The 15,691-nt window shown below is 42.3% G+C and overlaps 1 protein-coding gene across 17 annotated transcripts in view; it reads right to left on the bottom strand.

The window, feature by feature from the left end:
- STAU1 (staufen double-stranded RNA binding protein 1) overlaps positions 1 to 15,691 on the bottom strand; it is a 90,606-nt gene that overhangs the window by 56,660 nt on the left and 18,255 nt on the right. For 7 of the 17 annotated variants that reach the window (XM_082643968.1, XM_082643978.1, XM_082643979.1 and 4 more), the window contains exon 1: positions 4,571 to 4,659. The exons of 5 other annotated variants lie outside the window; for them this stretch is intronic. The gene's annotated coding sequence lies outside the window, so the exon portion shown is untranslated. Of the gene's footprint in view, positions 1 to 4,570; positions 4,796 to 15,691 lie in introns of those variants that run through there. 5 more of the 17 variants (XM_082643974.1, XM_082643985.1, XM_082643975.1 and 2 more) reach the window with 3 other exon arrangements.

The raw sequence follows: 15,691 nt of genomic DNA, 5'->3' as shown, positions 1-15,691 counted from the left end.
AGCCACTGCAATGAGAAGCCCGCGCGCAGCAACGAAGACCCAATGCAGTCCAAAATTAATTAATTAATTAATTAATTATTTTTAAAAAGGATGTTAAAAGAAGTTATAAAAAAATAAATAAAATTAACTGTGGTAGATATGCATGCTGTGTGCTAATGTTATAATTTACTTGGAAATGTATTGAAAAATAAAATGGATAAATGAATTAAAAGAGATGGACAGATGGAATAGACATGTAATAAAGCAAATACAGTAAAATAATGGCAGAAAGTAGGTGGTAAACATAGAAGTGTACACTGAAATTCTTTAAACTTTCTTATGTGTGTGAAATTTTTCTTAACAAAATGTTGGGGGAAAATAACCATAGCAAATAACATGTCTTCTCATGGTTCAACCTCTAACCTACAAATTATATTTTTGGAATGGCATAAATAAAACTTGGTCAAAATCAAGCATTTAAGCTCATGCAGAAAATTACACCAGAAGCATTTTAACCACAAAGGTCTCTTTCACAAGAAGTTAATTTAAAACAATCTGTTAGGGCTTCCCTGGTGGCACAGCGGTTAAGAATCTGCCTGCCAATGCAGGGGACACAAGTTCGAGCCCTGGTCCGGGAAGATCCCATATGCCGCGGAGCAGCTAAGCCCGTGCGCCACAACTCCTGAGCCTGAGCTCTAGAGCCCGTGAGCCTCAACTACGGAAGCCAGTGCGCCTAGAGCCTGGCTCCACAACAAGAGAAGCCATCGCAATGAGAAGCCCGCGCACCGCAATGAAGAGTAGCACCCGCTCGCCGCAACTAGAGAAAACCTGCACGCAGCAATGAAGACCCAACACAGCCAAAAATAAATAAATAAATAAAAATAAATAAATAAATAAATAAAACAATCTGTTACAGGTCTAGTGTGAAACAAAAATCCGTCATAAAATTCTCTAAACATTTTTTTGAGGTTAATTTGTACTTTTATTTGCCAGTATAACTTAACTACAGTGGCCTGCAAACTTTTTTGATCTAAAAAATACATTTTACATGACAATCCAACAAACACACACATATATAATATATATACATATATATAAGTGAAACAAAAGTTCTCTAAACATTTTTGAAGGCCACAAAATCCTATTCTGAGAGAAATAAAGCAACTCCAAAAGCTCTCATCTGAGGGGGAAGAATTTATATTTCCCCAAATTGAGCAAATGTTTGTCACTAAGTATGACATCAAATATGATCCAGTTTTGAGGTTCATAAACAAGGCTCCTAGAATTTTGATTTATGACATTCTACAGAAAGATACGTTTTTCATGAAAGTTCCGTCTTTATGCTGGTGAATTTCACTCTTTCTTACTCCATCTAGTAAAAGGGCATCAGAGAAAACTGTCCCACAAGCTGAGACCCACTCTGTGCCGCCTTACATGGTCACTGTCCTATTGGGGAGAAGCTGTGGATGAAGCAGCACAGTGCAGCCCCATGCTTAATGATTACACCCAGAACGTTAATGGGTTAGACTTCAAGAACTGGGGGCAGGGGGGAGTTCCATGCCTCATGCTCATTTCTAAACTTAAGATAATCTGTATATAAATAGGCTTTCTGGCTGAATCTTAAAAGAGAGCACTTTAGTCTGAACAAACTATATTAACGGTAACAATTCCAAATACTTAAAAGTTTTACTGAAAGCCTACTGGGAAGCACTGAGCATTTTTTAAAATAAACTACATATTGTGTCCTTTCTTAGATGCCAAATTGGTTGGGGTTTTTTTTTCCCCCTAATGTTAAGAGGTATGCATATCCCTCTTCATCTCCCAAGTTGTAATAACTAAAACATAAGTTAACTGTAACTGATCAAGCTCAAAAGTAAACCTACACAAATGAAATAATGACATTACAGGTCTACAAGTTGAAAACTGTTCATGACCAGAAATTTCAAAAGTAACAATGACAAACATAATATTCCTGTCAACTTCCATTCTAGGAGAGATCTCTTTTTGGATGAGAAAGAAAAATATGAACATTTATGCTGTGAATTCATTCATATTTACAAAATTGGTTTGTAAATACAGCAGACTGGGGGGGCGGTCTTTAGAAAATAATTCTACAACAGTTTTGAAATCAAGTATCTTTTGCTTAATTCTTAACCTAAGGTGCCAGCAGTACATTTACACAACTACTGTAAAGAAACTTTGCAAGTTTCATTATGAATTATTAACTGTATTTTAACACAAAGTTATTCTCCATCAAAAGTGGTTTCATAGGTAGGCCTCCCCAAAAACAGGATTAGGTATATCTGTATTTCTGATTGCTCCTCAATTATAGTCATTAATAGCTCAAAAATTGTTGCTCTTGTACACAAAGAAGCAAGGCAGCATCCTGGATATGACTTTGAGGGGGATAAGGATTTTTTTTCTGCTGTAATCATGCACAAACAGAGATAAGAAGCCCAACAAACCAAACAAAATGAGAACTATGATTCCACTAAAAGTAAATCTTGTGACAGATTAAGAGTCTGGGGCAATCTGGTAAAATTGTATGATATTCAGGATTTATGTCAAAATAACCCAGTTTGGGGGAGGGAGTACTACATGAAACAAGATTGACCTTGGCTATAAGTTAATAATTATCAAATCTGAGTGACCAGTTCAGGCGGGTTCTCTATACTATTCGACTTTTGTATGTTTTCCATAAGAGAAAGTTGTTCAAAATTAGATCATTGACTGAAATGTTAAAACATCATTTCCCTAACACTACTGTTTTTGATATGGCAGAAGACATGCTTTGTACTGCTTCTACAGCTGTTTGCTTAGGTGTCTTTAGAGTCATCCAAACAAAGACTTTAAACTATTTCTTGATGGTAAGACTGTGTCAGAAAATTCCAGGAAAATGTCAAAAACAGGGAGGCCACTTTGCATCCTGTGTGTTACTGAGAGATGGGTGTAAATCAAGAGTTTAAGTTCAGTAAGGAAATTTACTACCGAAAACAATGCTATGACACAGGAGGATCAGTCAGTAGAGCAAACACACACTCCTTCCTCTTTTGTAAATTTGAACCTCCATACATTGAATTTCCTTAACAAAGAGTACACCTATACAACTAAGAACAGAATTAAAACAAACTCAGTATCTTTAAATAAAGTTGCTGTTTTAAAAATCCCACCTGTCACCAGGATGACTGAAACTACCCCCTCTACAATCCCACTGTATTTTTAGTTTTTACTTCAAGCTGCAATGTAATCTACTGAATACATTTGGTAAGCATACTGATTCCTGAAAGTCCAAAATCAACCAAAAATCTGGTCTAACTCTTTTTCCACCACCCTCTAAACAATTAAAGCTACAAGCAGAAGAGTGACCTTAAAAACGTCCCCACAGCAAGAGAACACAGGCAGAACAGACTGAAGCACACATCTTCGCCCGAACAGAAGAAAACTTCCACATAAGCAATACTGCGACACGGAGGTGGGGCAAGGGCTTAAAAGGAAAGTCGGCCAACGGGGACGGAGGGAATAAAAGCAAAGCTGCCGTGAGAAAAAGTCAAAAGTTAGAAAGAAATGCAGCGGCAAAAAAAAGAGACAACTTTTCCAGCTTCGTACACCCTCCCTCCAGAGCCTGACACACAGCAAGCGCTCCAGAAAGGTTTGCTAAACTCAAGGAAACTTTCCCAGAAATGAAGAGACAACAAGAAGCGGATGATGGCAGGAAAATGGACAGGTTGCTCATACGGAGGGAGCTGGTGAAAATCCTGCAGTTGACTCAGCGGAGGACGTGGAAATAGCAACACTATCTTTTACAGACTGCCTACTTACAGAGTGTCCCAATTAAACGTACGCCCCTTTCAGCTGTTAACAACCCAAAACAATGCCCCGGCGCTGGCGGTGGGCACAACGCTGAACGTTTCTGCCTCTAAAGAAACCCAAACGGCTAGGTAGGTCAACTTTGGTCCACTCTACCCATTAAGTTATACCTTAATATCATGCTAATAAATTATGCAGACGGTTTATTGGGACACGCTGTGCGTCTGGCACTCTGATAAGCGCTTTATACGCCCCATTTCACTGAACCTTAACAGCCTTCAGAGGCAGGGACGGCATTAGCCCCTTTTTCTAACCAAAACACAAAGACTTCAAGTGACTTGCCGAAGGGGACTAAGCTGGGATTTGCACCCGCGCTGGACACCTGGGCCGTGTGCGTAACTATAACGCTACAGGCCCGGCTGGGGAGATTTAGGTGCTCCGGCCCGCAGGCAGTTGAAGCGGGGATCCCCCCGCCCCCGCCCCGGGAATAACTTCGGCATCGCAGCGCAATTAGAGGAATGAGGAAAGGCGGCGTGGCACCTGTTTCTGGGCCCAGCAAGGGGTGGAGGAGCTGGGGACGCCCAAGGTCCAGGCCGCGGGGCGCCCCGAGGCGGGGGGCGCGGGAGAACCCGCCTCCTCCGGGAAGGCCCCGCGGGCGGGAGAGAAGCCCGGGGAAAAAGGCCGAGCGCGCGGGCCCACCGAGGCCTAAACCCCACCCGCCACCCACCTCCCAGCGGCCGCGGCGCCCGCGCGGGCCCCGCCAGGCCTGGCCCTGCCGCCTCACCTGGCTGCTGCCCCGAACTCGTCTCCCGGCCGGCAGTCCTGGGCGGCGGCGGAGGCGACGGCGAGGAGGGGAAGGAGGAAGGAAGAGGAGGAAGGGACGGCGGGAGGGAAGAGGCGGAGTGGCCGCAGAGGAGGCGGGCGCCGCCGGGCCGGGGGTTAGAGGAAGGGGGAGCCGAGCCAGACGCGGCCGTTACCGGCACAAACACTGAAGAGCCGCTCCGGCGCCCTCAGCCCGGCAGGAAGTGACGGGGGAGGGGCCTGCGCCCGCCCCCGGCCCCCGCCCGCCTCCAGGCCCAGCCCCACCCGCGGCCCGGACCACAATTCCCGGCGGGCCCTGCGGCAGCGCCTGCGCTCGCAAAGGCACGCCGGGAGCCGGGCTGACCCTCGTTGGTCCCGCCTGAGCCTACTAGCCCTGCCCTGGGCCCCGAGGCCTGCTGGGAGTTGTAGTTCTACTGGGAGTTGCAGGCTGCCCCCTAGACGCGGACGCTGGGGCTTCCTTCTTTTCTCCTTCCGCTTCGTTCTTCCCTTTTCCCTTTCCCTATTCCTCTTCTCCGGCCTTTGTTACTCCTTTCTCTCCTTCCCTCAATTCCTCCTTTCGTAAGTGTTTATTAAACGCCCGCTACTTGCAAAGCACTGCTCGAAGAGCTGAGAATATAGTGGTGATCAGACAGACAAAAATCCCTGCCCTCATGGATCTTAGGTTCTAGTGAGGGTGAAACACAATAAAATCAGTAACTTTTATAGTGAGTTAAAAGGCAAGAAGTGCCAGATTGCTATTTCTTTCACCCAGTTCTAGATAAACTAAGTAGTTCTTTGTAGCCCTCTTATATGAGAGATTGAGGTTTGAGCGTGGGGAATGTTGACCCTCTAGAATCACACTCAGCAAAGAATTATACACGCGTTGTGGTAGGTTCAGGGAACAGTGAGTGAAGGAACTGCAGATGTGCAGGCAAGCTCTCTCTTGCTCATTCTAGGACTGCTTCCCCACTATTTAAAAATAGTTTCTCTATCTCTCTCTCAATATCTCTCAATTTAACTCCTGCTCAATCTTCCTTGCCAAGGCTATATAGTTTAATTTGCATAAGTGATATGAAATGTTGTGGCTGACGGGGCCACTCCAAACAGTGCTTTGGGACCTTGCCCCAGCCTTGGAGGACTCCCTTCTCTGGACCAGGCAGGCCTCCTTACTTCGCTCCTTATAAAATACATTGAGACTGAATTTCAGGACACCAAAAACAGTCAAAGGAATTTCACTGTCCATTGAGTGCCCGCCTAAGACAGTACTAAGCAACATTCAGATATTGTCCAACCCTCTGCTAAAGGTGAATTTTTTTCTTTCTATCTTCCAAGCAATCTGGATCCCATAGGTCGCTTGGGTAAAGGAGCAGACACACAGGGGTTTCCCTAAACCCAAAGCTGAGGTCCCTGCACAATCAGACAATCTCTTCAAAGGTTTAAAGGTAGAAGGGGGTGTTCTGACCCATTTTACTATCACCCTTGGGCACCCAAGTGATAGGCCTATGACTTCTAGTCTCAACTTTCTTCCCTCCTTCCATATATTGAGGGGAGATCTCTCTTTCCCTTCTCTAAGCCAGTCTTTGGATTTTATCCTTTGACTTGGGCCTCAACACAGCTGGGCCTTAGTTTTCCTCTTAGTTAAATGGGAACAACAATTTCCTGTTTTATCCAGGGGTCATGAGAATTAGTAGAGTTCGATGACACCCTGTCTCAACTTCCCCATCTAAAGAGTGATAGGATGCTTCTTAGTGGAGTCCTAAGTGAGCTGCTCTGAGCAACCAAGGCTACTACATGCTCTTGGTTTGTTTTTTGTTTTTGGCTGCTCCTCGCAGCACGCAGGATCATAGTTCACCGACCAGGGATTGAACCTGTGTCCCCTGCAGTGGAAGCATGCAGTTTTACCATTGGACCTCCAGGGAATTCCCTACCTGCTCTTGTTAGTGACTGATCACCCGTCATCCTAGGGAATCACTTGTTCTCAGAGCACTGCCTTCCCCTCCTTCTCCCATTCCCTGGTAACCGCTGATCTTTGAACTGTGTCCTGCAGTTTTGCCTTTCCCAGAATGTCATATAGTTGGAATCATGCAGATTGGCTTGTTTCACTTAGTAATATGCATTGCATGCATGTGACCTTCATGTCCTTTCTTTTCTCTTTTACTTTTTTTTTTGGCCGCAGCGCAGTTTGTGGGATCTCAGTTCATCGACCAGGGATTGAACCCAGGCCATGGCAGTGAGATCGCCGAGTCCTAACCACTGGACTGCCAGGGAACTCCTGCCTCCATGCCTTCTCATGGCTTCATAGATCATTTCATTTTCTGTTTTTTAATAGACACATTAACTAACAAGAAGCATAATCTTTAGATAAAAATTAACTTCTCACAGGGTTTTTATGAGCTTTGCATGTTCCGTTCCTTATTACAAACACATATATAATTTATCTTCTGGCAAGGAACACACAGGATTTAGTGTAACTTAATGGTCACAATATCTTACTTCCATCTACTTCCTAAAGAAAAATAAATAATTCCTAAAAAATAATTATTATTATTTTATTATTAAGCAAGAGCCAAGAAGCATTCTGGCCCTTGGAATAGATTTTGAGTGACAGTCTCTAGGTACAAATAGAGAAAAACAAATCCAAGTGACCCACTCCTGAACCCCAGCCAGCCCACGGCTAACCTATGCCTCAGTTAAATACAATTTCTTGGTTACACAAAGTGAGAGTTCAGAGTTGTTCTCAGAACACCAGGAGTATTAAATCTTCAGGTGGTTGTTGTTTTTCTTTTCTCTCCTTTTCTTTCTTCTGGGTTTTTAGTTTTAATTAGTTGCTATCACTTTAACACACACATAATAATCTGGGTTTGTGTCATCTCCTTAAAAATGAGGCAGGGACTTCCCTGGTGGCGCAGTGGTTAAGAATCCGCCTGCTAATGCAGGAGACACAGGTTCCAGCCCTGGTCCGGGAAGATCCCACATGCCGTGGAGCAACTAAGCACGTGAGCCACAACTACTGAGCCCGCGTGCCACAACTACTGAAGCCCACGTGCCTAGAGCCTGTGCTCCGCAACAAGAGAAGCCACTGCAAGAAGAAGCCCTTGCGCCGCAACTAGAGAAAGCCCGCACACAGCAACGAAGACCCAACGCAGCCAAAAAATAAATAAATAAAATAATTTTTTTTAAAAAATGAGGCAGATTAGGCTGCACAGAGCCTGCTGAGTGGCAGCTGTGCCCTAGAGATGGGCACTTATATTTCACCACAGTCCCCAACCTGCCCGCATCTCTCATTTATGTTACTTTCCTGTACCTGTTGATATTTGAGTTTGCAATGCCTGGCTTACTGTGTAACTGCATGGACTGAATGCTGGTCTATGGAGCTGAAGACCTGTCAGAAAGACAGTGAAAGAATCTCCAAATACAACTGTGATAAGTATAGGAAGTAAAGGTACCTGGTGTTACGAGGGCGTTATGAAACCCTGGTTTCAGGGTTTAAGGATGGAGCATCCAGAAGCACTGTAGCTTTAGCAAAGGTCTGAAGAGACACAGTGGTGGTAACTAGGCAAAAGTACTGCAAGTGTTCCAAGTAGGAGGGAAAGCATGTGCAAAACCCTGTGGCAGGACACGTGGCCCAGGTCCCAGTTACTATACTACAAAACAAGCTGCTCCAAAATTTAGTAGTTTGGAAGAACAGCAATCATTGTATTATCTCTAGTAGATCTGTGGGTCTGGAATTTGGAAAGAGCTTGGCTAGGTTCTTGTAACTTGGGGGTCTCTACTGTGGAGTGGACCACTGGGGGACAGAGTGCCTGGGTGCTAGCTGGGCCTGTCTCTCTTCCGGAAGCCTTAGGGCCTATCCATGTGGTTTCTGAATGGGCTACTGTGAGCTTCCTCACAGCATGGCAGCCTCAGGGCTGTCAAATTGTTTACATGGCAGCTGAAGGCTTCAAAAGTGTGTATCCCATAGAGCAAGGCAGAACTGCACTACCTTATGTGACCTAGCCTTGGACGTAACATAGAGCCACATCATAACAGACATACAGAACAATGGAAAGAAATAAACCTACATATTTACAGTCAATTGATCTTTGACAAAAGTTCCGGGCATATGCAATGAGAAAAGGATCCTCTCTTCAGTAAATTAGTGGGAAACTGAATATTCACAAGCATAAAGAAGAAAGCAGACTCGTATCTCACACTACCACTGTAGTTAACTGGCTACAAGCAAAACACAAGCCAGTGCAGATCAGGGTAGGAGAATTAGACTCTGCCTCCTGATGGGGAAGTGGAAATGGAGTTTAGAGGAAAGTCAGGACTGGAGACACAACGTCTGAGTAGCATTTGGGAGGTAATCGAAGCCTTGTGTGTGGATGTTAATGGATGTTAACACCTGACAATTATCTCTGCTGCAATCTCATAGCCCCTTAGCAGAACTTTGCACCCTTATAATTATTCAATTATTTGCTGGGTTTGCTCTGTTTGGCTAGAACTATGTGATCAGCTTTCATGAGGGCAGGGACTCAGGCTGTCTTGGTCACCATGGTGTCCCTGACCCTCAATGCGTGTCTGGTACACATAAATTTCCATCAGCTGCTGAAGAACCACAGCCTCTCTTTCTCTGTTAGAGTCTCTAATTAAAGAAGGAACACCTGTAGGATTGATTGGCATATGTCAAGGTCACCTATAGTATGTGTTGCAAGGGGAAACAGGTTGAGAACTACTTGCTAGTCTAGGTAATTCTCAGGATTATTTAAGATAGTGTTATCTCCTAGGGCTATTTCAGAAATCTTAGGGTTACAACAGAAGATATAATGGAAGACTCCATTTCCAAAGAAATCTTTTAAAATTCCTAGGAATAAACTTCACAATAAAGATTCACAATCTATGTGAAGAAAAAATTCGATTCCGCAGAAGGACACAGAAAAAACTCGAACAAACAGAAATATAAGCTATGTTCTTGGCTAGCAAGAACTCCATATCACTAAGATATCAGACAGTTGATGAGATTTAATCTAGACATTTAATGACAGCCCAAGAAAACACAAACAGGATTTTGTTTTGGAACTAGATGAGCCATGTCTAAAATTCTTCTGGAAAAATGAACAAGAAAACATTTCTGAAAACGCCTGACCACGTAGTGAACATACTATAAAGCCTTATTAATTACGACTATTAGGTACTAGTACCTAATTAGTTCCACAAATCAGTGGAAGAGAAGAAAAATTCCCAGATAGACTCAAATACATGTAGACATTTAATATTCAACAAAGGTGGTATTTCAAATTGGTTAAGATAACATGGATTTCATTCAGTAAGAGGTTTGGGACAACTATGCAGCCTCTGCAAGTGAAAAACAGAGTTACATCCATATTTCATATCTTATACCTGGAAAAATGCCGAAAGGATCAAATTTCCATTTAAATGGAAAGAAGGAAACCATAAAAGTACCAGGAAAATCCCTGGGAGAATTCTTTTACAGCCCTGAAGTGGAGAATACCCTTTTAACTATAACACAAAATTCAGGAGACTTAGGGGAAAAGATCAATGAAAATACAAAAAATAATCATGTGAAGTAAAAAGACAAATGACAAACTGGAAAAAGAATTGCATCTCAATTATGGAAAAGGCAAATTTCATAACACATTAAAAGGACCTAAGAAATGGGGGGAGGGGAATTAGATGAAGATGGTCAATATGTATAAACTTTCAGTTAATTATAAGGAAGTACTAGAGATGTAATATACAACATGATAAAGATGATTAATGCTGCTGCACTTTATAAATAAAAGTTGTTAAGGGCTTCCCTGGTGGCACAGTGGTTAAGAACCTGCCTGCCAACGCAGGGTACATGGGTTCAAGCCCTGGTCCGGGAAGATCCCACATGCCTTGGAGCAACTATGCCCGTGTGCCACAACTACTGAGCTGAGCTCTAGAGCTCGTGTGGCACAACTACTGAAGCCCGCGCGCTTAGAGCCCATGCTCCACAACAAGAGAAGACACTGCAATGAGAAGCCCTCGCGCCGCAACTAGAGAAAGCCCGCGCACAGCAACAAAGATCCAACACAGCCAAAAATAAATAAATAAATTTATTTTTTTAAAAAAAAGATCAAATTAAACCCAAAGCAAGCAGAAGAAAAGAAGTGATAAAGGTAAAAGCAGATATCAATAAAACATAAATCTTCAGCCATACTGATCAAGAAAAAACAGCCAGAAGTTTTGTGGTAGGTGCAGAACACATATATGTTTATTAATGAAGAGACCACCTCTGGATTCCAGAGGTCTGGAATGAGACATTAAGAAGTGATAACAGGGGACTTCCCTGGTGGTCCAGTGGTTAAGACTCCATGCTTCCAATGCAAGGGGGCATGGGTTTGATCCCTGGTTGGGGAGCTAAGATCCCACATGCCGCGTGGTGTGACCAAAAAAAAAACGTGATAACAGTATTTACCTCTGGAGAGAAGGACTGAGTAGCTAGGGATGAGGTGGAAAAAATACTGAAAATACCTTTTAGTATTCTTTTGAATATGCATATATAATCACCTATTAAAAGTAAATAAAATGCTTTTTTTTTTAAAGAAAACATCTTCATTTGGGGGCTGGTAATTCTAAAAAGCATATTCATTCATTCATTTAACATTTAGTATTTGTTATTTCCATGCATTTTATACTTATACTGCAAATGAAGCCTTCCTAAAACAATACTGTTTTGTATATTTTAAAACTTTATATAAATGGCATACTAATATTTGAATTCTTCTATGACTTGCTTTTTTCCCTCAACGTTAGATTTTTGGGTGGTTCATCTATATGTGTATGTGTAGCTCTAGCTTGTTCATTTTCATTGCTATAGAGTATGCCATAAATGAGTATACCATCTTGTACTTACCCAGGCTTCTACTGATGGACATTTAGGTTAGTGCCATTTCTTGTTATTATAAATAATACTGCTGTCAACATTTTTGCATATCTCCTCATGCACTTGGTAGATTTTACATTTCCAGTATTTGTAATTGGCTGTTTCACAAAACATCCAATGGGGTATCCTTATCTAAGGGTTATCTTACCTGTTGATTTTTACAGATCTATGAACTGTACATATAACATAACTTTATTCCAATGCACATAGACTTTGAGAAAAGTGGGGAATTAGGGTCACTCATTGATTTATTTATTCAATAGATTCTTAGGTATTTACTGAGCATTAACTATGTGCCACACACTGAGAATACTAAAATGAACAAGAAGGGGATTTTCCTGGCGGTCCAGTGGTTAAGACTCCGCGCTTCCACTGCAAGGGGCACTGGTTCGATCTCTGGTCGGGGAACTAAGATCCCACATGCTGCGTGGCACAGTCAAAAAGTTTTAAAAAATAAAAAATAAAAAATAAATAAATAAAACGAACAAGACAGGCCCCTGCCCTCGTGGAGGTTACATGAAGAACATATCTCTGTTTTTCTCTCCTGGTCTTTTTCTCTCACCCATTGTCCTAAAAAATCTTGATAGGGTTTCATCATCGGGATGTTAAGGGCTCCAGGATAAGTGAGGTGAGAAGTAGTGATCATGGGTTAGTTCTAGATCGACAAGGTAGCCCCTCTTGGCTTAGCTGACCTGGTTATTTCTCACATTATTTCTGGTTACTTTAATACTAAGTAACCCAGTGGGAAAAACAAATCCCTCACGATATAATTTTTAAATATTGATCCTGTAGGAGAATCCACTGCTTATCTCAAGGTTATCTGGAAATAGGAGGGTGTATTTTCATATTATACTGGAAGCAGAAAGCTAAAGGGAGTCATTTTCTCTGTAACATTAGAAAGATTTTGGTCATGCAAAATAACTTTTGGCTTCATGCAAATCATTTGTCATTAAGAGCGTAAGTGCTAGGGAGATCAGCTCGGTGCTTTGTGTCCACCTAGAGGGGTGGGATAGGGAGGGTGGGAAGCAGACACAAGAGGGAGGAGATACGGGGATGTATGTATATGTATAGCTGATTCACTTTGTTATACAGCAGAAACTAACACACCATTGTAAAGCAATTACACTCCAATAAAGATGTTTAAAAAAAAGAGCACAAGTGCTCTTGTTATATTGAAATATTACCTAGCCTCTAGATAATTTCTATGTTTTATTACAGTTTTTTAAATTAAACTGCTTAATCAAAGTAATGTGTTCATAGTTTAAAGAGTCAAATAGCTTTAAGAAGCTTATCATGAAACAACATCCCCACCCACTCACTTTGAACACTTTCAGCTCTGCCAGTATCTCCCTTCATGTTTCTAAACGACATGCCTGAACAGATAATCCTTGATTCTTCCATTTAGACTTCTTCTGTTGCTTGCTTACTATGGTATATGAGAATTTTGTTCTCTTAGTCCTGTTCCCTCTCACTCCAACACACAAATTTCCCCTTCTCCTATTCTTCCAATACGTTTGTACCACAATTCTTGATTCAATCAATAGTTACATTATTAAGATTGTACAAGTAGCATTCACCACTGAGTATGTAGAGCAGTATGGTTAAATTTCATTTCTTACATAAATTTCCTTGCCTGAAGTTATTAATTGCCTTGGTTTTTCATTTTCTTGTGTAACAGGATGTAATAGAGAACTATTTCCATCTCAGTTTCAAGTGATGCTTCCCCAAAGTAAGTTCACCCAGGTGGGACTTGTAAAAGTGGTGATTAAAAACTGGTTAAAGCACCTTTATTTATAATTGCCAAAGCATGGAAGCAATCAAGATGTCCTCCAGCAGGTGAATGGATAAATTGTGGTACATTCAACAATGGATTATTATTCCACACTAATAAGAAATGAGCTATCAGTCCATGAAAAGACATGAAGGAAACTTAAGTGCATATTACTAAGTGAAAAAAAGCCAATCTTAAAAGGCTACATACTGTGTGATTCCAACTCTATGACATTCTGGAAAAGGCAAAACTATGGAGATGGTTAGAAGAGGATCAATGGTTGCCAGGGGTTTGCAGGGGAGGGAGGGATGAACAGGCAGAGCACAGAGGATTTTTAAGGCAGTGAAACTCTTCTACATGACACTATAATGGTGGATACATGCCATTATATATTTTTCCAAACCTATAGAATATAAAACACCAAGAGTGAACCCTAGTAAACTATGGACTTTGGGTGTTAATAATGTGTCTGTGTAGGTTCATGATCGTAACAAATGTACCACTCTGGCGGGGGATGCTGACGCCGGAGGAGGCTGTGCATCTGTGGGGTCAGAGGATGTACAGAAAACCTCTGTACCTTCTGCTCAATTCTGCTGTGAACCTAAAACTGCTCTAAAAACTGAAGTAAATTAAATCTACTAAAACAAAAACACAAAAACTGATTTTGTTATCTTTGGTCCCTTACCCATTCAAGAGCATAAAAGGGATAAGTTTGAAATTTCCAGAGACTATAAAGAAAATGTTTGGAGAGCGAGCTGCTGATGAGATGTGACAGTAAGTTTGCCCAATTTATGGGAAAAAGAAGAGAACAATGCTTTTTCTTCGAGCCTAAAGAAAGACACTTCCATCAGACCTCTTGAAGAGCTTGAAGTGTCTCTGGAAGCTCAGGTGATACAGTAAGTGGTGTCTGACTCACACCTGAGAGGTATAAATGAAAGGCACTGTGGCTGGTTAGCTGCTTTGATAGTGGCAGAGGGAAGGGGTGGTGGTGTTCAAGGGTGCAGGACCAGATTGGGCTGTGCTGGGGAAACACCAGCTTGCATCTTGTCTAAGAGGTTTCCCCCATGGTGTGTGGTGACCCCGTCAAAAGACGCTGGACGCCTTGGGGCTAAAGGTGGAATTGTAAGCAGTCATCAAATCAAGGGATCTTCAGGTTGACAGAGGCCTGACCCATCGAGAGGAGTGCAGAGTGGGGGGCTGAGAGGTGGAGGAGTATCTCTGAGCATCACAGATGCCAAAAGTACCCTGAGAGAGGTAGAGTCCATTGGAAACACCTGCCAAGGTCAGAGAGTGCCCACCCCACCTCCACAGAGGCCGACTCCTGAGTGGAGGAGGGTAGTGGAAGGCCTGGGTGGGGAAACAGAGAAGCCCCCCAGGCCTCTTCTTCTCACCTCAGGTGACCAGTCCAAAGTGGCAGAAGGGGAGACGGTTTTGTTTTAAGTAAATTTGGAATTTTTGACTCATTAGCGCAAATCAGATGAAATTGTTAATATTCAACCATCTATGCTCACAAAAATGGCAATTTCATGTGATTCAGCTTAATGCCTAAGAGTGGACTTTTTAATTACTGAACTGAGACTGTTTGGGGGTTTTAAGTGATGGAGAGAGTTTTATTACCTGAGAGTGAGATTTGTGCTAGACTTCATCCAAGGGTATGAGGGAAGAACTGGCTTCCCAGAGACAATTTGACATGCAAAGAATAAACTTTACATCCAAGAATAAACTTCTTTTCTGCCTACACCCCATAGGCCCCATCTGTTCAACAAATTGGCCACACTTCATTTTCTATGTGTTTATCACCAGTCGACCCACAAAGTCTCTGACAGGAATAGAAATTTCTCAGTAAATTCAAACACATCAGAAATAGGTAACCTATTTCTCTCCTTCCTTCCTTTCGTCCTTCCTTCCTTCTTTCTTCTCTTTCTTTCTTTCTTTCTTCTTTTTTTGTCTTGGAGACATTACCCCATACCTCTCTGTCCTCCTGCTCTGATTGGGACTGATTCCGCTCTAGACCTGCTGGAAGCTGCAGCACTAGCCCTTCCTTTTGTCTTTTTCCTGGGCTGGAACTCCTATTTCCTGGATTCCACAAGTTCCTTTTTCATGGCTTTTTCCCTCATGCTCCATTCTCTTTCTGAGAAAGAGAAAATTTTGAGAGATTACATGTTTGGAAATATCTTCATTCTATCCTCTCATTTCATGGGTAATTTGGCTGGGTATAGAATTCTAGGTTAGAGATCATTGTCCTTCAGAACACAGAGGTTTTCTATCTCGTACTGGCAGAGGGAATGGGGGGGTGTGGAAATCTGTTCCTCAGAACTTTACACTTAGATGGGAAACCAACTTTTCTCTTATTTCTTCCCTGTATTTCTCTCTCTGTCTTTCTTTTCCTCCCCCTCCTCTTCCCCTCCTTCTCTTTCTTCTTC

Source organism: Mesoplodon mirus (genome assembly GCF_964341445.2).
Source record: "Mesoplodon mirus genome assembly, chromosome: 15".
NCBI classification, from domain to species: domain Eukaryota; kingdom Metazoa; phylum Chordata; class Mammalia; order Artiodactyla; family Ziphiidae; genus Mesoplodon; species Mesoplodon mirus.
Note: the sequence above shows the minus strand (reverse complement) of the source record. Positions and strands in the feature narration are given on the sequence as shown.